We start from the raw sequence: 26,523 nt of genomic DNA, 5'->3' as shown, positions 1-26,523 counted from the left end.
TTCCCACTCAGTATCCATTATAAAACTTGTACCTGATGAACCTCAAAGCAATTTTCTGGAACACATACCTTTTTGGTCCAGAAACCCACTTTACTCATCTGTTATTGTGATTGGTTGTTAAATCTGCACCATACCCGCACAGGCATGTACACACACTCATGCATTCACACACAAGGCCATGGAGAAAATTAAACCCTCCACTGTTTTTCCCTTAGAGAGGAAAAGAGAAGAAAACCAGGAAAGTCAACATTAAATATTTGCTGTGGTTATTTAAGTATGTATATGTGCGTGTGTATGTGTGTGTTTTCCCTTGGAAGTTGCTTGATAAAGGATGGATTTACAGAGAGTTTAAATAAGTGGGTCAGTCTCTCTAAGACATACAAAGACTTAACTTTTTTCAACTCTATTAACTGGGACTGTTTGATTTGATATGAAAAGGATTAAATAAATGTTTGGGTAGTAGACCGGATGGCAGTATTTAGCAATCTTGTTTTCTTTACATAATGTAACACACTAATGGACTACATTTTTCTTTGCTTTCTGCCGTTAACTCTGAAAATAAGCAAGTTACTGTCCAAATCAGAGCCAAAAAAAACACCATGGGGTTTCTGGCTGCGAAGGGACACTTCATGCATAAATGGGAGAAAGGAAAAAATTGATAAACAGCCAGTTGAGAAGTGTGAAGAGATTATTTTTATTTCATGGTGTTTTTAGTGTGTAGTATCTCAGATGTTCAAAAATATGTCACTGAGCCTGAAAGTTTACAATCCCCATAGTAGATATTATCTAATGGATGTGAAACACTTATAATGGGGACACTCTCCTTCAGTCTGCCCCTCTCTCTTTTGGCCCACTCCAAGTCTAATGGGGTTAAATGCAGCTTCACTGAAATTGAGTACGGGCACATTGGAATTGTAATGAATGGGTCCATCAGATGTGGGTCCTAAAAATTTGTAAAACAGATGCAGCTCCTCTGCTGCTGTTCTCTCTTACTGATTATTTTTATTTCTTTCCCAGCCAAAAGAGTCTGGTGCTTCAGGGTGATTTTCCTTTGCTAACCATTTTCTTCCCAACATTGAATACCAAAGTATTATGTGCAGACCTCAAGGTTTACAATGTTAGTATTTGAACAAAACTAGGGGAAAAAAAACTTGAACAAATTAGAATATTCATCCCATTGTTGATCCTGTCGAATAAGAGAAATTATTATGTAATAAAAACACATCCACGCACAATATGACTAGCCTGGATCTCTGAAATGATAAAAATAATTATCTGACCAAAGTGCTGACCTCCAACATCTTTGCAAGGTTTCCAGTGTGTCATACCCATTTTCTGTTTATATGAAACATTAACTACTCTTGCTCATTAGTTCATTCCTCTCATTGTCATTGCCTGTGATCATTTTATTATGATTTTTATTATTACTATTTATAGACTTGTTAGTTTTATAACACAGCAAACATTTGAAATTTAATAAAGCAAAATTGTAATTGGCTTATTTAATAAATAAAGGTATGTTGTTTGGGAGCATAAATGGAAAGTTAATTTGTTTTCCAAAATAAATGTCACAATAATAGAAAGTCAGAAATATTCAAAATTCTCTTGATAAAGGACAGAGTAGAGAATATTTTCACTTGATATCTTGGAATAAATAACTATGAAAATATAATTAATTGACCCTTGTATAATCATGATTACAAAGAGTTCATGTATATCCATCTCCCCCAGAAAGTTATTTTAAACGCAAAGAAATTATTACATATGAGCTCGAAAGTATTCACATCTGGCCCTGCCAGTGTTGCTCAGAGGTTGAGCTTCAACATATGAATCAGAGATCCCCATTCGATTCCCAGTCAGGGTTCATGCCAGGGTTATAAGCTTGATCCCTAGCAGGGGGCATGCAAGAGGCAGATGATCAATGATTCATTCTCATCATTGATGTTTCTATCTCTCTTTCCCTCTCCCTTCCTCTCTGAAATCAATAAAAAATATTTTTATTAGAGAAGAAACTGTACACATTCTGACTAGTAATGTTTCTCTCTCTTATCAATGTTTCTTTCTCTTTCCATCTCCCTTCCTCTCTCTCTCAAATCAATAAAAAAACTATAGCAAAGTCTGCTGTGGCAGTATTCCTAACCTTAACATTTTGGTTCCCACAAATGATTAGGTCTACCATAGGATATGAAGCACCAATAAGAGCAAAATATCATAAAATGAAACCATATCATCCAAACATGCTATGTATGCCTTGGCAAAAAGAATGCACATATTAAGACAAATAATATCTAACTTGCCAGAGAATTGGATTACAGCTGGCACAAAAAGACTCCTGTTGGACAGATCAGGCAGGGAAGCTTAACAGTGGTCCCCTTGAAGTTAGGGAAACCTTGTAATTTATCCTTAAGACTGGAACACTTTTAAAAATATATATTTTTATTGATTTCAGAGAGGAAGGGAGGAGAGAGGGATAGAAACATCAATGATGAGAGAAAACCATCCATTGGCTGCCTCCTGCATGCTCCCCTTGGGGATCGAACCTGCAACCCTGGCATGTGCCCTAATGGGGAATCAAACCGTGAATCGAACCGTGATCTCCTGGTTCATAGGTTGATGCTCAACCACTGAGCCATGCCAGCCGGGCCAGATTGGGACACTTTTAAGAGTGGTAGGGACACTATTAATAATTACACTGGGCCAATAGATGTGAATTAGAAGTATTCCAGGATACTGGATATATAGTTGCCTTATAAGAAAACCAACTCACTATTCCCTCAGTAAAATTTATTTTATCTAATGGCCAAAGAGCTGAGAGATGGAAAGGCCTAACCTTAAAAAGAAGAATGTGCTAATATCCAGGACTCTTAAAAATGCATATTGTTAAAATTAATACAAGTCAACATAGCAGGGTGTTTATCTTTAGGGCCATAACTGCACATTTTAAGAGAATTAACTTAGGCATTGAGATGCTGCCCTGGAACTTTACCCACCTTAAAATCAGTGCACCACCAATATTGCTGTAAGGAGTCTTGGCTTCTAGGGTACTATGAAGGCTTTCTGAGCCAGGTCACATGTACTAGAATTATATTTCTTTTCTTTAAATTGAACAAAAATTCACATAACATGAAATCCACCATTTACAGTATAATGGTTTTTAGTACACAATGTTATGCATCAATCACTATTACCTAGTTACAGAACATCTTCATTATCCCAAAAGGAAGCCTCATAACCATTAAGGAATCTATCGACCTTCCCCACTCACCTCTGCCCTTGGCAACCACTAAACTGTTTTCTATATCTATACATTTGTCTTTTCTAGATATTCCATAAAAATAAAATCATACAATATATGGTCTTCTCTGTCTGACTTCTCTCACTTAGCATAATGTTTTAAATGTTCATTCATGTAATAGCATATATCAATGACTTTTCATTCTATTGTATGGCTATACCAGAGTTTGATTATCCATTCATCTGTTGAAGGACATTTGAGTTGTTTTTACCCTTTGGCTATTTTGAATAGTGTTTTTATGCATATTCATGTACAAGTTTTGGTTTGAACACATGTTTTTACTTTTTTTGTTTTGTTTTTTGTTTTTTGTTTTTGAAAGGGTAGTATATATCTAGGAGTGGAATTTATGGATTATATAGTCACTAGAGGCCCAGTGCACAAAATTTGTGCACTGGGGGAGGGTGTCCCTCAGCCGAGCTTGCCCCCTCTCACAGTCTAGGAGCCCTTAGGGGATGTCCTACTGACAGCTTAGGCCCGCTCCCCCAGGGAGCGGGCCTAAGCTGCAGTTTGGCCTTCTTCTGTGGGAGGCGACCGACTGATCAGGGGAAAGCACCACCCCCATCACCGCACTGCTGCTGCCACTGCTGGCCATCGCAGACCCCAAGGTGTTTTCATCAACACGGACTCCAGTCCCTTCACCATGAAAAAATGGTAACTTTCTTTAGGCATTTTCAAGATGTCTCTTTCAGAGGCTATGACATTTCTTTCTTTTTTTTTATGCTCACCTGAGGATATTTTTCCACTGATTTTTAGAGAGCATGGAAGAGAGAGGGAAAGACAAAGAGAAACATCAATGTGAGAGGGACATTTTGATTGGTTGCCTCCTGCATGAGCCCTGACCTGGGCCCCGGCCAAGGAGGATCCTGCAACCTAGGTACATGCCCTTGATCAGAATCGAACCCAGACCCCGAGGTCCGCAGACCAAGGCTCTATCTACTGAGCCAAACTGGCTAGGGCAGGATATGACATTTCTTAGCCCCTCCAGCAGTGGACCTTCATTTTTTCCCTCCAGGAGTGAGGTGGAAAAACCCTAGATCACCTTCTTGGATTCTTATTACACAAGTTACCAAGAACACTGCAAGTGGTGTACCAGGAGCTTAGCCAATGAGCAGTCAGAAAAGGTGTTCCCTCTGCAGCTCACGCGCAGAGGCGGGACTGCTGGTGTGCCGCAGCTGGAGGAGCCCCAGGGCCCCGCCTGTGTCCACTCCAGCAGCACCCCCCCGCCCCATCTCTGTCTCTGTCTCCACTCTGGGCCTCACCTGCGCGTGCAGCCTCCTCTTGACCAGTCGTGACTGTACGGCATCCCAGCTAATTTGCATATTACCTCTTTAGATAGATAGATAGATAGATAGATAGATAGATAGATAGATAGATAGATTTTATGTTAAACTTTTTGAAAAAATGTGGAATTCATTTTATGGGAAGGATAACTATATGAATATTCACAAGGAGGACACCCAGGAGAGGGAGTTGGGGGTAATATCTGCATAGAGACAATTTCCTCTATTGAGGCCCAAAGATGTATGTTATTCTACACTTAGTGGGAATATATTTGTCTGGCTATTCCTAAGTTAGGCAGACTCAAGAAGGAACACTCTTATTGGATCAATGGATTTATTTATTCAATAAGACAAAGTTGGAAATTTGGGAGGAGTTTTTTATTAAGAATTTTCTCTGGTTTCTATGCTTGTCTTGGTGATAGTTGTGTGCCCCCACCCCTTTTCTCTTTAGAAAGGTTATCCTGTTCTTTATGAAATATTTTTTATTGTCCCTCTCCCCACCCCCCATGAAATGGTTTATTTACTAGAAATAAATACCTTCTTTGCATAGGAACAAAAGAACCATGTGCCTTTAGAAAGCTAGCAGATAGGAGTCTGTGATTGTGACTATTTTACCAATATTATTTCAGAAATTTAAATAGAGGGTTGACTAGCCTCCCAAATTAAATTGGGAATACTGTAATTTACTTTCATTCATTTTGGATGGAGGGTCCAAGAAACAAGTTTTTTTCTAGGTTTTCTTTTTTTCTAACTAATGAATAGTCCTGGAATACCTAGAGCAGTTACCCATGCAGTCACTACCCATTAGGATTAGATGGTGGTTTTGAATTATTTCCTGGTTTCACAAAAGCTCCAACTCTGTGCCTTTCAGAATGTTCACTCAACAGATTTATTCTGTATTAACAGAAAAGATATTATGTAATGTGAATAATTTTTTTTAAAAAACATTCTTTTGATTGCAACAAATTTTCTTTTTCTTTTTTTCCCCTCTCTTTATTGATTAAGGTATTACATATGTGTCCTTATCCCTCCATTATTACCCCATCCCCCACTCATGTCCTCACCCCCGTGGTGTCTGTGTCCATTTGTTAGGCTTATATGCATGCACACAAGTCCTTGGTTGATCTCTCCCCCTTGCTTTAACCCTCCTCTACCTTCACTCTGAGGTTTGATGGTCTGATCAATGCTTCTCAGCCTCTAGATCTGTTTTTGTTAATCAGTTTATGTTGTTCATTATATTCCACAAATGAGTGAGATCATGTGATATTTATCTTTCTCTGACTGGCTTATTTCACTTAGCATAATGCTTTCCGGTTCCATCCATGCTGTTGTAAATGGTAAGAATTCATTCTTTTTTACCGCAGCATAGTATTCCATCGTGTAGATGTACAACAGTTTTTTAATCCACTCATCTGCTGTTGAGCACTTAGGCTGTTTCCAAATCTTAGCTATGGTAAATTGTGCTGCTATGAACATAGGGGTGCATATATCCTTTCTGATTCGTGTTTCTAGTTTCTTCGGATATATTCCTAGAAGTGGGATCACTGGGTCAAATGGGAGTTCCATTTTCAGTTTTTTGAGGAAACTCCATAATGTTCTCCACAGTGGCTGCACCAGTCTGCATTCCCATCAGCAGTGCATGAGGGTTCCTTTTTCTCCACATCCTCACCAGCACTTGTCCTTTGTTGATTTGTTGATGATAGTCATTCTGACAGGTGTGAGATGGTACCGCATTGTTGTTTTGATTTGCATCTCTTGGATGATTAGTGACTTTGAGCATGTTTTCATATGTGTCTTGGCCTTCCTTACGTCCTCTTTTGAAAAGTATCTATTTAGGTCCATTGCCCATTTTTTGATTGGGTTGTTTATCTTCCTTTTGTTAAGTTGTATGAGTTTCCTGTAAATGTTGGAGCAATCCCATTTACCATCGCACCAAAAAACATAATAATAATAATAATAATAATAATAATAATAATAAAGATACCTAGGAATAAACTTAACTAAGGAGGTAAAAGACCTGTACTCGGAAAACTACAGGACACTGAAAAATGAGATAGAGGAAAATATAAACAGATGGAAAAACACACCGTGTTCATGGATTGGGAGAATCAACATCATTAAAATGTCCATACTGTCCAAAGCAATCTATAGATTCAATATACTCTCCATTAAAATACCAATGGCATATTTCACAGACATAGAATGAACTCTCCAAAAATTCATCTGGAATAAAAAAAGACCCCGAATAGCCGCAGCAATCCTGAGAAAGAAGAACAAAGTAGCTGGGATCTCAATCCCAGATATCAAGCTGTATTACAAAGCCACTGTTCTCAAAACTGCCTGGTATTGGCACAAGAACAAACATATAGATCAATGAAATAGAATAGAGAACCCATAAATCGACTCAAACCACTATGCTCAGTTAATATTTGACAAAGGAAGCAAGAACATACAATAAAGTCAAGACAGTCTCTTCAATAAATTGTGTTTGAAAAATTGGACAGATACATGCAAAAAAAATGAAACTAGACCACCAACTTACACCATACACAAAAATAAACTCAAAATGGATACAGGACTTAAACATAAGACGGGAAACCATAAAAATACTAGAGGAATCCACAGGCAGAGAAATCTCAGACATATGCCAAAGCAATATCTTCACAAATACAGCTCCTAGGACAATGGAAACTGAAGAGAAAATAAACAAATGGGACTACATCAAAATAAAGAGCATCTGTTCTTTATCTAGATTTTTTTTGTGTGCAGCTGTTAGGAAGATGTGTCCTGAGGTATCAGAAAAGCCTAAGGGAGCTCCTAAGGGTGTTTCACTTAACATAAAACAGGACGTAATTAAACATATTTGGCATGATTTGGTAGGTCATTTTTGGGGTCTGGGAATGCTCTAAATTGTTTCCATATAAATTAATGATGATTGCTTTTTCACTTTATGCCATTTCAGCTCATGAAGGGTTTCATAAGAACACTCTACTTTTGGGTAGCAGAGGGAACCTATATCATAACAGCCTTCTAACTTATCTCCCTGCTTCTACGCTTGCTCCCCTACCATCCATTTTCCACACAGCCGCAGAAATCTTTTTATTTGAAATCTTCCAATAACCTCCTAATCCATTAAACTAAAATTCATTTCCTTACTCTGTCTTACAAATTGTGTGCATGACTCAGCTACAACCCGCACAACCACATTTCTCTCCATCCTTTATGCTCTAGCAACACTGGTTTTCTCTCCATGGCTTGAACATACCATGCTGGTTTCTGGCACAGGGCTTTTGTAAAAGCTTGCTCCTATGCTGACATCATTCTTGGCAGTTGGCTCTCAGCTTCATCTCCTCCTCAGAGAAGTCTTCACATTGTGTTATTTAATAAATAGCTTCTAGAGTCCAATAATTACTTTTTATCAGATCACCTACATTCATTCTCTACATATCATTTACTGTGATCTCATAGCTTTCTTTGTTGCTATTTTGAGAGGTTATCTTATTTCTACTAGAATAACCTGAGAGTAAGGACAATGTCCACTGTGCTCACCTTTGTTCATCTTGACGCCAGAATAGTCAATGGCATATAGAAAATGTTTAATATTTATTGAAATAATTGATTGTAACAAAGTATCCACAAAAGACATGCTTTCAACAGGGTCAGGCAATTTGGAAAGCCTTTGAGAAGATTGCTTCAAATGACTATAAAAAGAGGTAGAGTAGGAGAATGGATCAAAACTAAGCTTGGAAGCAGATCCAGCAGGACTCAAATCCCAGCTCTATCTCTCACAAGGTACAAGACCTGAGCAAATGTCTATCATTTCTTTTTAGCCTATCCATCATCTTCCTTTCAGGGTTGTCATTGGGAATAACTAAAATGATGTAATAGGGAACATAGCACACAGTAATAATAACTTGAAATCTTATAGAAGATTTGGATTTCCTTGAAAAATATGTTACATATTGTATATAACAATATGAAGGTAAATCAAAATGAAATAAAGGGGGTGGGTGAATCCACTTATAATCTTGTTATCCAAAAAAAAAAAAATTCAACTTTTCATTTCCCTTTTATACACATAGAATATGTTTACATAATAAAAATCTTAAAGTTGATTCAATTTTGTAATTTCTTGACTTTTTGAAAACCCAATTGAGAAATGTCTCCTTTTTAAATTTCTCCCAAACAGAGGAAGAGAGGTGATCAATTGCTAGTCCCCCTGCCTTTGAAGCTGAAAGTTTTACTACCTTCTTGAACTGCAATCTCTACATTAGCCGTTTCAGCCTATACTCTGAAGTTATGAATGTCATGCCTTTAAAATGCATGAACCAACTCTCATTTGCACTAAAAATTCCCAGCCTTTGATCATTTCCCATCCTTTTGTTTCAAAAATAACTGTTCCAGGTTTTGGCTTGAATAGTGGTCAACTCAAAGGCACACATCTCTGTGTCTACAAAATTAAAAGGCTTTGCTCTTACTGGAACAGAAAGAGTGAACAGGCAGATGGAAATCGCAGTAGTATGATGACTGTCAGACTATTACTGTTCAGGAGAAACCCTGAGTGCCATAAGGTGTTGGAAGGCTCATGGTCACTCTGGGATGGGATAACCTAAGTGTAAGTGAGAGAAAAATGGTAAACTGATGGATTCTCAAAAGTAAACAAGGTGAAGTAAAAGTCTCCAAGTTCACAAACTATACAAACAATATTAATTGAATGGCTTCTATATGCCATGCAATATGCTAAGTGCTGAGAAGGTAATAATGATTTTTTAAAAATACAGAAAATTGAAACCTAGTCATGGTTCCTATTCTCATGATTTATAATCTAGTGTAGGAAATAAAAATGAGTCAAGTAAACACACAAATACACATAAATTTATAACTGAGATTATTGTTGAAAACAGGGGTACATAGTGCTATAAAATCATGAAGTAATTGGATCTTACCTGAATTTTGGATCAAGGAAGGTCTCTCTGAGGAGTGGGCATTTGAACTGAGATTTAACAGTACGTGTTAACTAGATAAGTGCTTTTGAGTTGGGGGAAGAAAGGAATGGGTGTGCAGAACATTCCGGACAGAGAGGACAGAATACACAAGTTATGTTGATGGGACTAATAGAAACCAATATCGTGTTGATCAAAACTGCTCAGAAGGTGAGCTGGAGTGTGCTGTAAGTTAAGATCGAATGTATTTGAATCAATGATGGAGTTCTAACTCACAAAGTCTGTTGTGAGGATTGAAGAAGTTAAATGAGATAATACCTTAAAGCACATAGTACAATGTCTGGCACAATATAAAGTAGGTGGTAAGTGTTCTCTATCATTATTACCACCTACCATGGCAGTATTACCATGTCTACTGCCTATGCATTAACTGTTTTTCTCCTTTCTGCCGCTACATCAGGTCAGATCAGGCCACTGTTGTCCCTCACGTAGGTCGTTGCAATAGTGTCCTTCAAATCCATTCTCTACTGAATCCTCCCCTTGCTACATGAAAGTATCCAGGGACTCCACCTCTGCTCAGTTGTGTATAAGGCTGGTTTTGGATATGGTATGTTATATGTGAAGATTATAATATTACCAGTAAAAGCCAGAAGTTACTTATATTTATACAGAAAATATTTATACAGAAAATGGAGTGTCATTATTACCTAAGAGAGTGGTAGACAGGGTTTAAATATTATAAATTTTAAATACAATGTGGAATTAAAATATTGTCCAAAGTGATCAAGTATAACTTTAACTAAGAGTTAGTTGTCAGGTAGAAGCTCCAAAGTATCAGAAATCTGGACAGGGTGGCTGTATCTAGCATGGAAGACAAGACCACACATGCTGGGTGAAAGATCTAAAGCGGGCTGGAAACCCCACCTGAGCTCTGGCCATTTCAAAATAAGGTCAGCTTTCAGGAAAATCTCTCCAGAGTGAAGTTCCATTAGAGTCAGAGCACTCTGCTCCTGCCAACCAAGTCCAGAACCCCAACCTAAGTTTCCCTTTTTTCCTGACCTAGGATTCCAACTTCCTGTTTAACAGTGTAAGAGGGGAGGGTGAGAGGAGAAAGAGAAGCAATAAAATTACTGCTTGAAGAACACTAAACCTCATTCTCCTTTTATTTTAAATTTACTCCTAGATAAACACCTATTATAACAATGAAACCTAAACAGAACTCTTCAATACCAAGAGAAGTACAAATATAATGGAGTCACCCTCCTAAAACCCTGCTAATGATTCACCATTGCCTCAAGATAAATGTGCTACTTCTCAGCACTCCAATACAAGGCCTTTTATGATCTGTATTCTTCTTGCCTCTGAAAACTTAACCATAGCTTTTGAAGTTTCCTGAATGAACAATGCTCCAGTTCACCTCTGTCTTGGTACATATGTGCTACTCTCTTTGCCTAGGTTTTGTTCTGTCCCTTCCACAATGTGTTCTTTGGGATTCAGATTAGAAATTGTCTCCCACAATGTCTTACGTTGAGTTCTGCATCCCACCTAAATGTTCCACAGCACCCTTTTTGTATGCTTATCATAATGTACACATTGCCTTTTTTTTAATCCTCAACCAAGGATATTTTTCCATTGACTTTTTTTTTTAAATAAATCTTTTTTCAGATTATTACAATTGTTTCTCCTTTTTCCCCTCATAGCTCCCTTCCACCCAGTTCCCACCCCACCTTCTGCCCTTACCTCCCCTGCCACTGTCCTCATCCATAGGTGTATGATTTTTGTCCAGTCTCTTCCTGAACCCCCCATACCCCTTTCCCCCTGAGAATTATCAGTCCACTCCCTTTCTATGCCCCTGATTCTATTATATTCACCAGATTATTCTGTTCCTCAGGTTTTTAATTCACTTGATTTTTAGGTTCACTTGTTGATAGATATGTATTTGTTGTTCATAATTTTTATCTTTACTTTTTTCTTCTTCCTCTTCTTTAAGAATACCTTTCAGCATTTCATATAATACTGGCTTGGTGGTGATGAACTCCTTTAGCTTTTTCTTATCTGTGAAGCTCTTTATCTGACCTTCAATTCTGAATGATAGCTTTGCTGGGTAGAGTAATCTTGGTTGTAGGTTCTTGCTATTCATCACATTGAAAATTTCTTGCCATTCCCGTCTGGCCTGCATAGTTTCTGTTGAGAAATCAGCTGACAGTCGTATGGGTACTCCCTTGTAGGTAATTAACTGTTTTTCTCTTGCTGCTTTTAATATTCTCTCTTTGTCTTTTGCTCTTGGCATTTTAATTATGATGTATCTTGGTGTGGTCCTCTTTGGATTCCTTTTGTTTGGGGTTCTGTGGGCTTCCTGGACTTGTAAGTCTATTTCTTTCACCAGGTGGGGGAAGTTTTCGGTCATTATTTCTTCAAATAGGTTTTCAGTATCTTGCTCTCTCTCTTCTTCTGGCACCCCCATAATTCTGATGTTGGTACGCTTGAAGTTGTCCCAGAGTCTTCTTACACTATCTTCAACTTTTTGGATTTTTTTTTGCTTTTTGCTTTTTCGGTTGAGTGTTTTTTGCTTCTTTGTATTTCAATTCTTTGACTTGATTCTTGTGTTCCTCTAGTCTGTTTTTGGGTCTCTGTATAATATTTTTAATTTCAGTCAGTGTATGTTTAATTTCTAGTTGGTCCTTTTTCATATCTTCGAGGGTCTCGTTATATTTATCGGCCTTTTCTAGGATATTCTTGAAAAGCCTTATAACCGTGGTTTTGAATTCTATATCCAGTCGTTTGTTTTCCTCCATTTCTTTCATTTGTGATCTGTTTCTTTGACGCTGCATTTTCACTGCTTCCCTGAGTTGGTAGGGTAAATTTGTGTGCTGGGTTTCCTATATGGCCCAGTGGGTCGGCCTCCCCAGTTAACCTGAGGTGGACACTCTTGGTGCACCCCTTTGTGGACTGTGTGCTGTCTGCTCCGCCCTGAGACTCCACCCCATCCAAGCTGAGCACAGAGGCTATTACAATTTGGCAAGTCTAATCCTATAAGGCTGTCTCCAGCACCGAACTTCTCCCAGCATAGACATAGCTGATCCTTACAGCCAACTGGCCTGGAGGTCAATTCCTCCCAGTGATACCAACAACAATCAAGACTTCATTACAACAAGGCTGTACACAGTCCATTGACTTTTAGATAGAGTGGAATAGAGAGGGAAAGACAGAGAGAAACATCAATGTGAGAAAAACACATCGATTGGTTGCCTCCTGCACGAGCCCCAACCAGGGCCAGGGCTAGGGAGGAGCCTGCAACCGAGATATGTATCCTTGATTAGAATCTACCCCGGGACCATTCAGTCTGCAGGCCAATGCCCTAACCACTGAGCAAAACTGTCTAGGGCTACCCATTGCCTTTTTAGTATTTGCCTCCCCAACTAGATTGTGGCACCCATGAACAAAGAAACAATGATGTCTTCATTCATGTCTTGTTTTTTATTCATACACTAAATTGAGGGCTTTATTGACAGTAGTGAATAAAGTCCCCTCCAGAAGCCTAAATACTTCCTTTGGCTTGTATTCTCAGCATGTTGTAGAGAACATTGCACATAGTAAACACTTAATAAATGGGTAGAAAGGAGGATTTAGGTGGATTTGTTATTGATTAGGAAACCTCTGAGAACAACCTTGTCTGGGGCATGAGATTTAAGAACTTCCATTTAATTTATAATACTTATTTTCTGGTGATTAAGAAGTATATTCAGCCCTGACCAGTTTGGCTCAGTGGATAGAGCATTGGCCTGCGGACTAAAGGGTCCCAGGTTCGATTCCAGTCAAGGGCATGTACCTTGGTTGTGGGCACATCCCCAGTAGGGGGTGTGCAGGAGGCAGCTGATCGATGTTTCTCTCTCATCAATATTTCTAACTCTCTATCCCTCTCCCTTCCTCTCTGTAAAAAAAATCAATAAAAAATATAATTTAAAAAAAAAAAAGAAGTATATTCAGTATAGAAATTTTTTTAAAATCTATACTAATAAAAGAGTGATATGCTAATTAGACTGGGAGACCTTCCAGGAGACCTTCCAGACGTTCTTCTGGACAAAGCCATGGTGGCAGGGCCAAGGTAGAGGCAGTTAGGAGCCAAGAGGAGAGGGCAGTTGTGGGTGATCAGGCAAGGATGGGACGGCAGTTGTGGGTGATCAAACTGGCGGGGGGAGGCCACCTGGGGGTGAGCAGGCCATTGGTGGGGGTCAGTTGGGGGCGATCAGGCCAGCAGGCAGGGGGGGCAGTTGGGGGCAAACAGGCCAGCAGGGAGGGCAGGTGGGGGCAAGCAGGCTGGCAGGGGGGGAAGTTGGGGGCAAGCAGGCCAGCATGCACAGTAGTTAGGGGCAATCAAGCAGGCAGGCAGGTGAGCAGTTAGGAGCCAGCAGTCCCGGATTGCAAGAAAGATGTCCAACTGCCGGTTTAGGCCCGATCCCACAGGGATGTCCGACTGCCGGTTTAGGCCTGATCTCTTGAGTGGTCCCAGATTGGAGAGGGTGCAGGCCAGGCTGAGGGACACACACCCCCATGCACAAATTTTGTGCACCGGGCCACTAGTATATTAAGAAGAATCAAGTAAAAAATCACCTGAAAACACATATAAAACTTTTATTAGTATTTTGATTTATTTCCTTGCAGTGTGTTTCTGCATATATGTTTATGTAGGGATGTATATACTATTTTAAAAGCTTTAGTGAGAAATTCATATACCATAGAACTTGCCCATTTAAAATGTACAATTCATGTTTTTTAGTAAGTTCACAGGGTAGAGCAATCATCCCCATAATCTAACAATCTTATCCTCCCCAAAAGAAACATATACCCTTTAACATTTAATTAGCAACCACTTCCTATTACTTCTAGTGTCCAACTCACAATCTCAAGCAACCACTAATCTACTTTCTGTCTCTATGGATTTGCCTCTTCTGAGCATTTCATATGAATGGATTCATAAATATGTAGTATTAGAGGCCTGGTGCACGAAATTCGTGCACAGGGGGGTGAGGGGTGTCCCTCAGCCCAGCCTGCACCCTCTCCAATCTGGGACACCTCGAGGGATATCCGACTGCCCGTTTAGGTCCAATCCCAGTAGGATCAGGCCTAAACGGGCAGTCGGACATCCCTCTCACAATCCAGGACTCCTGGCTCCCAACTGCTCCCCTGCCTGCCTTCCTGATTGCCCCTAACTGCTTCTGCCTGCCAGCCTGATCACCCCCTAACTACTCCCCTGACAGCCTGATTGATGCCTAACTGCTCCCCTGCCAGCCTGATTGCCCCTAACTGCCCTCCCCTGCCAGCCTGGTCACCCCTAACTGCCCTCCCCTGCAGGCCTGGTCACCCCTAACTGCCCTCCCCTGCAGGCCTGGTTACCCCCAACTGCTCTCCCCTGCAGGCGTGGGTCCCCCCCAACTGCCCTTCCCGGCAAGCCTGTTCGCCCCCAACTTCCCTCCTCTGCTGGCCTGGTCACCCCTAACTGCCCTCCCCTGCAGGCTTGATCACCCCCAACTGCCCTCCCTTGCAGGCCTGGTCCATCCCAACTGCCCTCCCCTGCTGGCCATCTTATGGTGGCCATCTTGTGTCCACATGGGGGCAGCCATCTTTGACCACATGGGGGCAGCCATCTTGTGTGTTGGAGTGACAGTAAATTTGCATATTACTCTTTTATTAGATAGGATAGAGGCCTGGTGCACAGGTGGGGGCTGGCTGGTTTGCCCTGAAGGGTGTCCCAGATCAGGGTGGGGATTCCCTTGGGGCATGGGGCAGCCTGGGCGAGGGGACTGTGGTGGTTTGCAGGCCAGCCATGCCCCCCAGCAACCCAAGTGGAGGCCCTGGTATCTGGGATTTATTTATCTTCTATAATTGAAACTGTAGCCTTGAGCGGAGGCCAGGGCCAGCTAGGGCGGGCAGGAAGCTTGGCTTCCTCCATTGCCTGGGGCAACCCAAGCCTCCTGCTCTCTCCAACTCTGTGGCTGCTGCCATTTTTGTTGGGATTTATTTATCTTCTATAATTGAAACTTTGTAACCTTGAGCGGAGGCCAGAGCCAGCCAGGGCAGGAAGCTTGGCTTCCTCCATTGTCAGGGGCAACCCAAGCCTCCTGCTTGCTCCAGCTCCGTGGCCACCACCATATTTGTTGGATTAATTTGCATACTTGCTCCTGATTGGCTTATGGGTGTGGCTTGTGGGCGTGGTGGAGGTATGGTCAATTTGCATATTTCTCTTTTATTAGATAGTATTATTATCTACTTAGTATAATGTTTTCCAAGTTTATCATGTAGCATATGTCAGTGCTTCATACTTTTTTATTCTTGAATAATATTCCATTGTATGGGTATACCATATTGTATTTATCCATTCATAAATTGGTGGACATTAGGTTATTCCCACTTTTTGACTATTAGGAATAATGCTGTTAGCAACATCCACGTATAAGTTTTATGTTGATATATGTTTACATTTCTCTTGGGTATACATACAGTTGGTCCTTGAACAATATGGGGCTTAGAGGCACAAACCCCTCCACACACACAGTCAAAAATTCACATATAACTTTTGACTTCTCATAAATTTTGTTTTCCTTCAGTATCCACAGGGGATTTTTTTCCAGGACCCCCATGGATACCAAAATCCCCTGATATAAAATAGCATAGATCAAAGCATGCAGTTGGCCCTCTGCATCATGGACTCCTGACCACAAATAAAAAACAGTACAAGTATTTATTGGGGGAAAAAAATCCACATATAAATGGGCCCATGCAGTTCAAATCTGTGTTGTTCAGGGTCAACTGAACAATGAGGAGTAGGATTGATGGGTTTTACAGTAACTCTATATTTAACATTCTGACGTACCACTAAACTGTTTTCAAAGTGGCTATACCATTTTATATTTCTACTAGCAACATATAAGGGTTCCAATTTCTTGTATACTTTTTAAATTAAAGTCTTAGTGTATATAATTTTGTGTCTGCTTTACAATCTAAATGAGTACTTCTCTCTTTAAAAGAATTCCTTTTAGTGGCTGTAGTAATCTGTTCAGGCTTCCATAGGGTGGCTTAAACAATAGAAATTTATTTTTTCACAGTTAAGGTGGCTGAAGAGCCCAGGATCAAGGTTTCAGCAGGGTTCAGTTTCTGGTAAGAACTCTTTCTCATCTTGCAAATGGCCACCTTTTCACTATGTCCTCACATGACCTTTCCTCAGAGCACGTGTGAAGAAAGAGAGATCTGGTCTCTCTTCCTCTTCTTATAAGTACACAAATACTATCAGACTAGGACCCCACCCTTATGATCTTATTTAACCTTTCTTAACCTCCTTATAGGATCTGTCTCCAAAGCTGTCACATTGGGGGTTCGAGCTTCAACTATAAATTGGAAGAGGAGGAACGGTAACACATTCAGTCCTTAGCAATGGCTAAACAATAGTCAAATGAAAAATTCTATATAAAATAATGCTCCAGGATCAAGATACTAAAGTTAAGAAACTTCTTCCTTAAAATACATTATTTGCAAATTTACTTTAAAATTCATTTTGTTGTTAGCTACATACCCTTCACATCCAAGTGTGGATAAAAGTGTCTTTCTGAAATTTCTCACCTGCATCTACTTACAATCTGGAAGAACAGACTTCACACTCTTTCAAAAGATATTTAAATTTTTTTTGTGCAGCTCAACTGTTGTTGTCTCTAACTCCATTTCTATGCTAGAGAAAATGATGCCTTTTACACCATTGAGAGCATGAATAATCTTGGAAGTTTTCATGTGAACTGATGAAGGAAAAGAGGCCATCCTAGAGTTAGCCCTATTGGAAGCTTCTACTGAGCAAAATAAAATTTTAGAACTCCAAAGAAAACTAATTGGAACCCTATAGCAGATGGGAAAAGCAGAAATTTCAGAACACTTCCTTGACCTCATTACAAGCATAATGAAGGAGGCAACGATGGAGTTAATTAGAAAAGAGTCAAGAAAAAGATTAAATGAGAGTACAAAAACAACAAAAATGTAACTCAAAGAAAGGGAGGCATTCAGCAAGAAATAGAATATGCTGATCTCTGCAAAACTATTCAGAACTGAGAGAGATGGGAGCTAGAATCAAACAAAAGGAATATAAACCAGGTGGCCGCTGAGGATGAAAAGTCTGTAGAAAACACAAAAAGCAGGCACCTGGGAAGGAATTACCAACTATCTATCTGCATTAAGCAGAAAATACAGGCCTAGTAAGCAGAGGAATTTTTCTGGTTACACAAGAGGAGTCATTCTTAGTTGGGGAGCATTAATTGTGTGCCTGTGTGGGTGATGGATAAAACTCATGTTCCTTAATAGTCATAAATATTAGTAGATGTTAGTCCAAATTTGTCCTTTGCCACTTAAGGCTACATTAAACTGTTATCACCTTCACCACTTTCTAACCTAAGGGATATTTCTTTATCTACTATAAACAGAGACTGAAAATGACCTCTGAAGATCAGTAATTATTTTCACAAGCAGTATTTATCCTTTAGATAGGCTATAGACAGTAAATTTTAAAATTTATTCATAAAAATGGCATTTTAGAGATGCAGTTTGTCCATTTACCTATGGCTCATACTTGTTTTGGCAACAAGAAGACAGAGTCATAGCCCAAAATATCACTGTAAAAGTTTGTGACAAAGAGTACCATGCTTTCTGATCCAAATATAATTAAGCTACTTGTGCAGACAAATGGTTTAGATTATGATCAATAAGTGGAGAAGGGATCAGAAAATGACGAAGTTAATACAAGCCAACTTCTACCAAGTCAAGTACAAACTTTTATATCTGAATTATGTAGATGAGCTAGTTACAATGAGCACACAGACTAGAAATTTTTCACATATTTTCTTTATGTTTAAAGTTAGAGGCCCGGTGCATGAAATTCGTGCACAGGTAGGGTCCCTAGGCCTGGCCGGCAGTCAGGGCCAATTGGGGTCTTCTGGCTGCTGACTGGGGCCTTCTTTCCCTGGCTGCTGACTGCCTGCCAGGGCCTTCTTTCATTCCGCCCCCTGGTGTTCAGCGCACATCATAGCAAGCAATCAAACTCCTGGTCTCCTGGTCAAACTCCCGAGGGGACACTTTGCATATTAGCCTTTTATATATATAAATAGCCAATGTCTATATGATGTGGTTGAACTGATCATGAAATGATAAAATATGATTTGCTATGGTTCACCTTAATATGACAACAATGATAGATTTAGGGCTCCAGATTCTCTCTTGGGTCAGCTTTAGCTCAAGAGGTTACTTCCTCATGGCAGACACTAATCCAGGTTCTCACTCATGTACTGCCCCAGGGATGTCACTGAGCAGACATCAAATTGGACTGGACAGTCATGTTTGCTATAGTCATATAGTTTTCTGTGTATCAAGAATGTGAGATTTCATCTAGCTCATGACTAATGTAAGGGTTCATTTCTCACATGTATTATATCTTTAAACCTCTCACAGAGCCATATTACATTGTAAAGATAGTGCTACAAATTTCTTTTACAGTATAAAGAAATAAATGAAAATTTGAAATATAAACAGAGAGAAGACTCAAATTATTATTTTTTTAATTCTCACCCAAGGATATGTTTTTACTGAATTTTTGAGAGAGAGAGGAACATCTATGTGAGAGAGTAACATTTATTGGTTGCCTCCCATATGCATCTTGACCAGCGATTGAACCCGAAACCAAGGTATGTGTCCTGACCAGGTATTGAACCTGCAATCTTTTTGGTGTATGAGACAAAGCTCCAACCAATTGAGCCACCTGCCCAGAGCAGGGTCAAATTATTGTGACTGTGATTTTGGGAGGGTTGATTCCAAATGAGAGGAAGGTAGTATCTCGTTAGAACTTATTTAAGAATTTATACCATGAAAGACTGCATCATTTACACCCCTGGTGACAATTATTTCCTAGCAGTTAATCTCTCCTAGAAAGTCAGAACCTCATTTCATCAACCATGGTCTTTCTAGTCCACTAATCTCTTTAATCACTCCACCTCAAACACCTTTCCAATTATATGCCAGGCCAATTCTAAAGCCTAATATTCTGAACTATTCTGTTTCTTCTGCCCTGAGACTGTAGACCATTTCCAAAGGAAGTCAGATGGCCAAAGGACTTGCTTCTACAAACTCCTACCACGTGTTTCCCCAACCGCTTTTAACTTCCAAGAATTGCCGTCAATGAATAAACAAAGCAGTTGTCCACTACTCAGCTCTGGAGTCCTACCTGCCCCATCTTTTCTTAACCCTTCTTGCAGCCTTCTTAATAACTTTGGCTCCTTATGTAGATTCCTTCTCTGGCCTGCCCACTGGATTTGAACTGTGTTTTGAAATGTAGTTATTCCTACTTGGCTTTGCTTTTTTATGATGCTCATTCAGTGCAAAATACAATACTATTTCCTCTTTAACAATAGGTCTTAGTCACATTTGATTCCCACACACAAAGGTTGAACAGTAGCCACTAAAGGGTATCCTGTCCCCATCACCCACCCAAAAGTTATTACCTAACCAGGTGCCACTTCTTGGCTCCTTGTAGGTAAGGATCAATTCTGAACATTTCTCAACCTTATTCAGGCCTCAACAGTTTAATAATCATTTTTGCAATTCCTGGTTCATTTTATCATGTTTCCTTCTGTGTTCTTCCCAACTTCTATAGCTGTCAAACACTCCACCCTCATTTGTAGTAGACATCCTACTGTATCCATCAGTCTACTAGTAAAGTCATTCAGCAATATTAGGGCTCTTGCATTCTTAACATCCCAGGAGCAAATACCACTTTCTCAAGAACTGAGTTTGGAAATACCCTGAGTTGGGAATGTCCATCTTTAGCTCTAACACTTGTAGCCACTTGCAGGATCCTGAAAGTTTGGCAGAAACAAGGTGGCCTGCAAACCTAAGCCCCCCATCTGCTGGCTAAAATTTTAAATAGATGGAAAGACTTAATACAGGAAAGGGTATGAAATATCAAAGGCACAAAGGAGGAAACAAGGTTACTGATATCAAATTGAGCTCAGGAAGATTCTGGAAAACATTTTAAATACTCATCCAAAAAAAAGTGTGAAAGCTAGCATCAGTCACTAGGAAAAGCATCAGAGTAATAAATAAGCAGCTGTGCTCGGGACATATGTACCAGGATAACTGGACAAACAGAGCAGAGTGGGAATGAAGGTTTGCCTCTCCCTAGATGGACCTGAGCTGTGGGCAGCAGCAGAGCAGTGTGATGAGAGGGATAGAATGGGTAGATTGACTAAGCCAAACACCCAGTGCCAAGGCCTCTGCTGTCACAGCACAGAGACCACATTATTAACAAATCTTGCTCCTCTTTTAAATAAATCTAGAATTCCTTCATTATAAATTGGCACATTCTTTTATACAATTTTTTCTTATCCTATTTGAAATCAGAATTATGTGCATGGAGCAAGCAATGTTCTATATTATATAGAAAAATTTCCTGGGCATATTTGTCAGCAAGGAAAAGGCATAAAAGTACAATAATAATACCACCGTTATATCTATACTAGAGGCCCGGCGCATGACATTCATGCACTGGGGGCGGGGGGAGGCCCTCAACCCAGCCTGTGCCTTTTCACAGTCCGGGAACCCTCGGGGGATGTCAGACTGATGGCTTAGGCCCACTCCTTGCCAGGCTCCTGCCACTGCCACTACGCTCGCCAGCCATGAGCCCAGCTTCTGGCTGAGCGGCACCCCCTGTGGGAGCACACTGACCACCAGGGGGAAGCTCCTGCATTGAGCATCTGCCCCCTGGTGGTCAGTTTGTGTCATCAAGACCAGTTGTTCCGCCGTTCGGTTGATTTGCATATTAGCCTTTTATTATATAGGATAGTATTTTATCATAATATTTTTTTAAAAAAATACTTAATTTTATAATAAAGAATAGCATAGCCCTGTCTGGTTTTTCTCAGTGGTTAGAGCGTGGGCCCACGAACTTAAGGGGTTTGATTCCCCATCAAGGGCACGTACCTCAATTACAGGCTCAATCCCTGCCTGTCAGGGTACGTGAAGGAGGCAACCAATCAATGTGTCTCTCTCACATTGATGTTTCTCTCTCTCTCTCTCTCTCCCCCCTCCTCCTTCTCCCCTACTCTCTCTAACAAAACAAAACAAAAAATGGAAAAAATATCTTCAGGTGAGGATTTAAAAAAATAAAATAAAATGAATAACATATAATGTATAGTATTTTATTACTATTGTATAACACAATAACAAAAACTATATAATATATAGTATAATAACAAAGACTAAATATATATATATATATACATATATGTGTATATATATATATGTATGTGTGTGTGTGTATATATATATATATGTGTATATATATATAAAAGCTTAAGCGGCCAAACGACTGAACAACCAAATGACCAGAATGACCAGTCGCTATGACCTGCACTGACCACCAGGAGCAGATGCTTAATGCAGAAGCTGCCCCCTGGTGGTCAGTGCTCTCCCACAGCAGGAGTGCTGCTCAGTTGAGACCCATCTGGGCAGCCCACCAGCCCTGCAGCAGCCACTCACACCCTCAGTAGTCCTGCAGGTCCAATCTCCAGAGAACAGGCCAGGCACCAATGGATCAGCGCTGCCTGCACAATCCTGACAGTGTTGCCAGCCTCCTGGAAGTTGGCCTTGAGCACCACAGCCACTTCCCCTCCCTAGCCTCTCTGCAAGGACGAAACAATATAAAAGCAGCCGCCAGGTGGCTCCCGACAACCAGCGCGAATGTCAGCAGGATGGATCTGGATCCTGGGCCAGCAAAGGCATCCCACTGCCCACCTGGAGGGCCGGTTGTGTCCTAGCGCCCCCTTCCCCTCCCCCCACCAGCAGGACCCCACCCATGCACAAATTCGTGCACTGGGCCTCTAGTAAATACAAGATAATATAATTAATATAATATAATAATCAATACTATAAAATGGTATTTGTCTCCAAGCCTTCCACCAAAGCACCTACCCTCTCTTCTCTACTTTTGGCTAGCTCCCAAATTGCTCACACTCCTCCTGTCTGTGAATGAATAGAAAGAGAACTTTCTCTTCCACCCAGTGGAGCTCTGGTTTTGTAGTTGCTTTTTGCACTGATTAGAAAAGAAGTCCCACTAAAGCCACAGAGGGAACTGATGCTTTTTGCTCCTCTATCCCCATTATTACCCAAGCATCAGTGTTCAGGGACATATTCTGCTTCCTTATTTCATCTCTCAAAGCTTTCCTCATAGAATCAAAGCTTCTATTACACAATTTCCTGAATGTGACCAGGTAAGCATCAGTTCATATTTCCAAATATCAAAAAATTATGCCAAGACCAAGTAAATAGAGAATAGAAACTTACTCATTCCAGTTCTCCCAAAGCTATAGCAAAAGAAAGAGAGGCTGCACTGAAAGCAACTTCAATTAAGTGCCTAGATAAATAGTTCATCATGGAAGGACATTTTCTTAAGGGTTGGTGGCAAACAAAGACCAGAAAACAATCTACTGAGGGTACCTTTAGTTCAAACCCTGTGAAATACAGACAGACAAGTATGAAGATGGAGGAGTGGTGAGGGACAGAAAGGGGCAAAGAGGAGGAAGAGAAAGAAGAAAATGGCATTTTTATTTACAAATACATACAAAATCATCTAAATATAAACCACCTTTGCAAAATAAATATATTTGGAAAACGGCCACTGCTCAGTTAGACCCTAGATAACCACTTATCTTAATGGATTACTTCATTCCCACAGTTGTCACTTTCCTCTGAGCCATGGAGATCTAAGTTGTCAGTTAATAGATAGTGTAAATTTACCTAGATGTCATGTAAGTGTTCAGCCATGTAGAAATATTTACAATGGTCTACTTCTCTTTCAAGGATATACTGCTTAATCAAACCTTGATTTTCTGAGAACAACCAGTGTTTAATAAACGTTTAAAGATTACAGAGGCAATGATCCTTTAGGATGAGAATACAATTATGATTTTTAAATGGCTCTAATAGAAACTCAGTTCCATAAGATGTTTACAGTATACTAGAGACACGATGCACAAAATTTGTGCAAGAGTAGGCCTTCCTTCCCCGGCTGCTGGCACCAGCTTCCCTCTGGCACCCGGGACCCAGGCTTCCCTCTGGCTGCTGGCAGGCACCTGGGACCTGGGCTTCCCTCCAGCAACCTGCAGGCACCCAGGACCTGGGCTTCCCTCCAGCCCCGGCTTCGTCCAAAATGACACCTGGTCTAATTAGCATATTACCCTTTTGTTATTATAGATGTATGTATATAAACATATACTATATAACTTTTTAATATAATTGATTGTGATTTTAAATTTTCTAATAAATTAATTTTAAATTGCTCTTTTGTTTCAGTACATTTTTGTCTGTTTTTAAAACATAATAAGCACAAATTTAACCTGAAATAGAGCTATATAACACCATATGATATAATTGGAAAACACTTGTCTCATATAGATATAGCATCAATGTCTTTGAAGACGTTAATATAACTTCCAAAAATACCAAACCAGGGACTATGGGAGAGCAGTGAGAAGACTGGTTCAATATAAAATTGATTTGTGGAATTCTTGAGTTCAGAACAAGAGTTCCCCACTTAAGTCTATAGATCCAATTTAGGTATTCCTGGAACCAATATCCATAGTCCAGGCAGAGCTCACGAGAAATCTTAGCAATATAACCTTTGACCAAATTACTTCCAAAATGCTTTAGTTACCAGTCCACATATAACAGTGCCAGTGTGCCCTGTAAACCCTCAGACCTCCCCATACTTCCCATACATTCATATTGCTGTGAAATGCCCAGACATACTCCAGCAGTTAAGTAAATAATGGATAGCATTTAATAAAAGAAAATCAAAGTTAACATTTTGAATCAATTTATTTCCCTAATATAGCAGCAGAGATTTAAAGCAAGTGTTTTAATGGTGCATTTCCTCAGACCAATCTCATTCTAGCATTAAAACAGTACCTCCTACCACTTTGTCACTCCCACCTTCCAGTACTAATGTTGTAATTGTGTAGGCATAACCCATGTGCATCAAGGCCCAAATTTAAAATATTCTGGAAGTCAGTGTTCCTCTTCAATTTACTTTTCTATATACAAACAGGAAGAAGCTAAGTCTAAGCAAAATCTGTATCTCTTAAGACATTTTTTCTTAAGCACTTTCCTCACACTCTTCAATCTTCATAAAACTGCTTTATCAAATAATAGCAGTTAAATTCTTTAAAATAGCAGAAGATTCTAAATAAAGAACAGTATATACAGCTCCTTGCTCCAAATTAATAAATATCCTATTATATTTCATCAATGTAATTACAGCTTAAAAGCAGCCATATAAATAATAAATATCTAAAAACAAAACACACTTTACTACCTTTTTAGGTCTTTCTATTTCTCTTGGCTAATAACATGAATCATTCAAATATTACATTTGAACCTGAATCATAAATCCATCAAGGAGCTTATTTTCCCAAAATCCCAACTTCCAGACAGATGGGAAATTGCCTTATGGTAGAGAAAGTTGTTGCCTTTATCATACTGTGTATCTACATTCCCAAGATGATTGATTTAACGAGGTTTGCACATTAGAAGTTCTTTCCATTGTTACAATAAGAGGAAATCACAAGAATGATTAATGCCCCCCACCTGGTGCCACTGTATTAAAATGTCTTTGAAATGTCTTCACTCCAGGAGCACTTCCTACCCATACCAGTACTTAGTAAGTTGGTCTCAGTGTAAAGAATTTATTAGTTTTGGCCAATGAAGACGTTGTGCTGGAATAAATATCTGTGACATGCATACTTTCAAAGAGCCACATAAGCCAGTCAGTTTCCAAACAAAATTTGATTTCATAGCTTGGTTACAAGAAGAGCATATCTCTGAGGTGCTTGCAAGTGAGGCCACCCACAGGCCAGACATGGTATCTAGGATCTTGTCACAACACTGCAGTGTTAGCAAATGAGAAGCAAAGCCCAGCAGCCTCCTATCACTGGGAAAGCTTCTCACACTTAGAGTCTTACAGGTGTTTTGTCTCAAGTGACAGAATGTTTCCTTACCCTTTCCTTCTCTCTTCTTCACAGGAGAAAAGAAAACATTTCAACCCACTCAATAAATCGCTGGGATGGTGACATAAGTCTGTCCTTCCTTATACCACTCTGATTACTAGTATATAAAAGAGGTGGCTTCAGATAACATTTTTTAAGCCTGATTATCTCATATACCATATGTAATCAATCATCCAACTAATTAACTGAACACAAATCCTATACACACATGAGACAAGTTATGAACCAAAAAATATGATATGATTTAATATTTCATTACCACAAAGTAAAATAATAAAGTCCAAAGAATGTAGTCCATACAACAACAAAATAAGTTAAAATAATAAGAATCATACAGAAAAGCCACAGAACTGTGGCTGACACAAAATGTGCATGGCATAGAAAGGCAACAGTTGGTGAACACCAAATATTAAGCCAATATGGCATAGAAGCAAAAAGGTTTCTATCTGTCACTTCGACCTTATTCCCTAGTATTATGCATTTCTGCTTCTTTGCCTTTACTCCAGCTTCCCTGGTCCGGAATGTTTTATCTCCATTTTCCAAGGGATGCTCTCCTTAAAGACCCAACTAAAATCCCACTTCCCCATGCCAACTCCACACCCCAGAGACATTGAATTTCTGTAAACTCCCACATTTTTTATGATCTCCACTTCATATTTTAGCAAATATTGTCCTATACTGCTTGTTATTATTTCCTCTTGGTTAATTTTATAATCCTAGCTAGCTTGCAAGCTTACTGAAGATAGGAAACAATTCTTCTATAACTCCTGTCTCCCCACAACACTTATTACAAGAGTGAGTACATTGTTATTATTTATACTTACTAAATACTTGACAGTTTGACTTATTCTAAGATGGCCTGTTACCAAAAGGACTTAATGAGATTAGAATCCCCAGCAATCACTGGCCTTTTTACTGTC

The 26,523-nt window shown here is 39.7% G+C and overlaps 1 protein-coding gene across 6 annotated transcripts in view; it reads right to left on the bottom strand.

Annotated features, from left to right (window-relative positions):
• CETN3 (centrin 3) overlaps window positions 1-26,523 on the bottom strand; it is a gene marked incomplete at its 5' end in the record, with an annotated part of 246,600 nt that overhangs the window by 119,153 nt on the left and 100,924 nt on the right. Inside the window, one exon of one of the 6 annotated variants that reach the window (XM_080681935.1) lies at window positions 5,444-6,472. The exons of the other annotated variants lie outside the window; for them this stretch is intronic. Of the gene's footprint in view, window positions 1-5,443; window positions 6,473-26,523 lie in introns of those variants that run through there. 6 annotated transcript variants of the gene reach the window in all.

This window comes from Plecotus auritus, assembly GCF_963455305.1.
Source record: "Plecotus auritus genome assembly, chromosome: 7".
Taxonomy (NCBI): domain Eukaryota; kingdom Metazoa; phylum Chordata; class Mammalia; order Chiroptera; family Vespertilionidae; genus Plecotus; species Plecotus auritus.
Note: the sequence above shows the minus strand (reverse complement) of the source record. Positions and strands in the feature narration are given on the sequence as shown.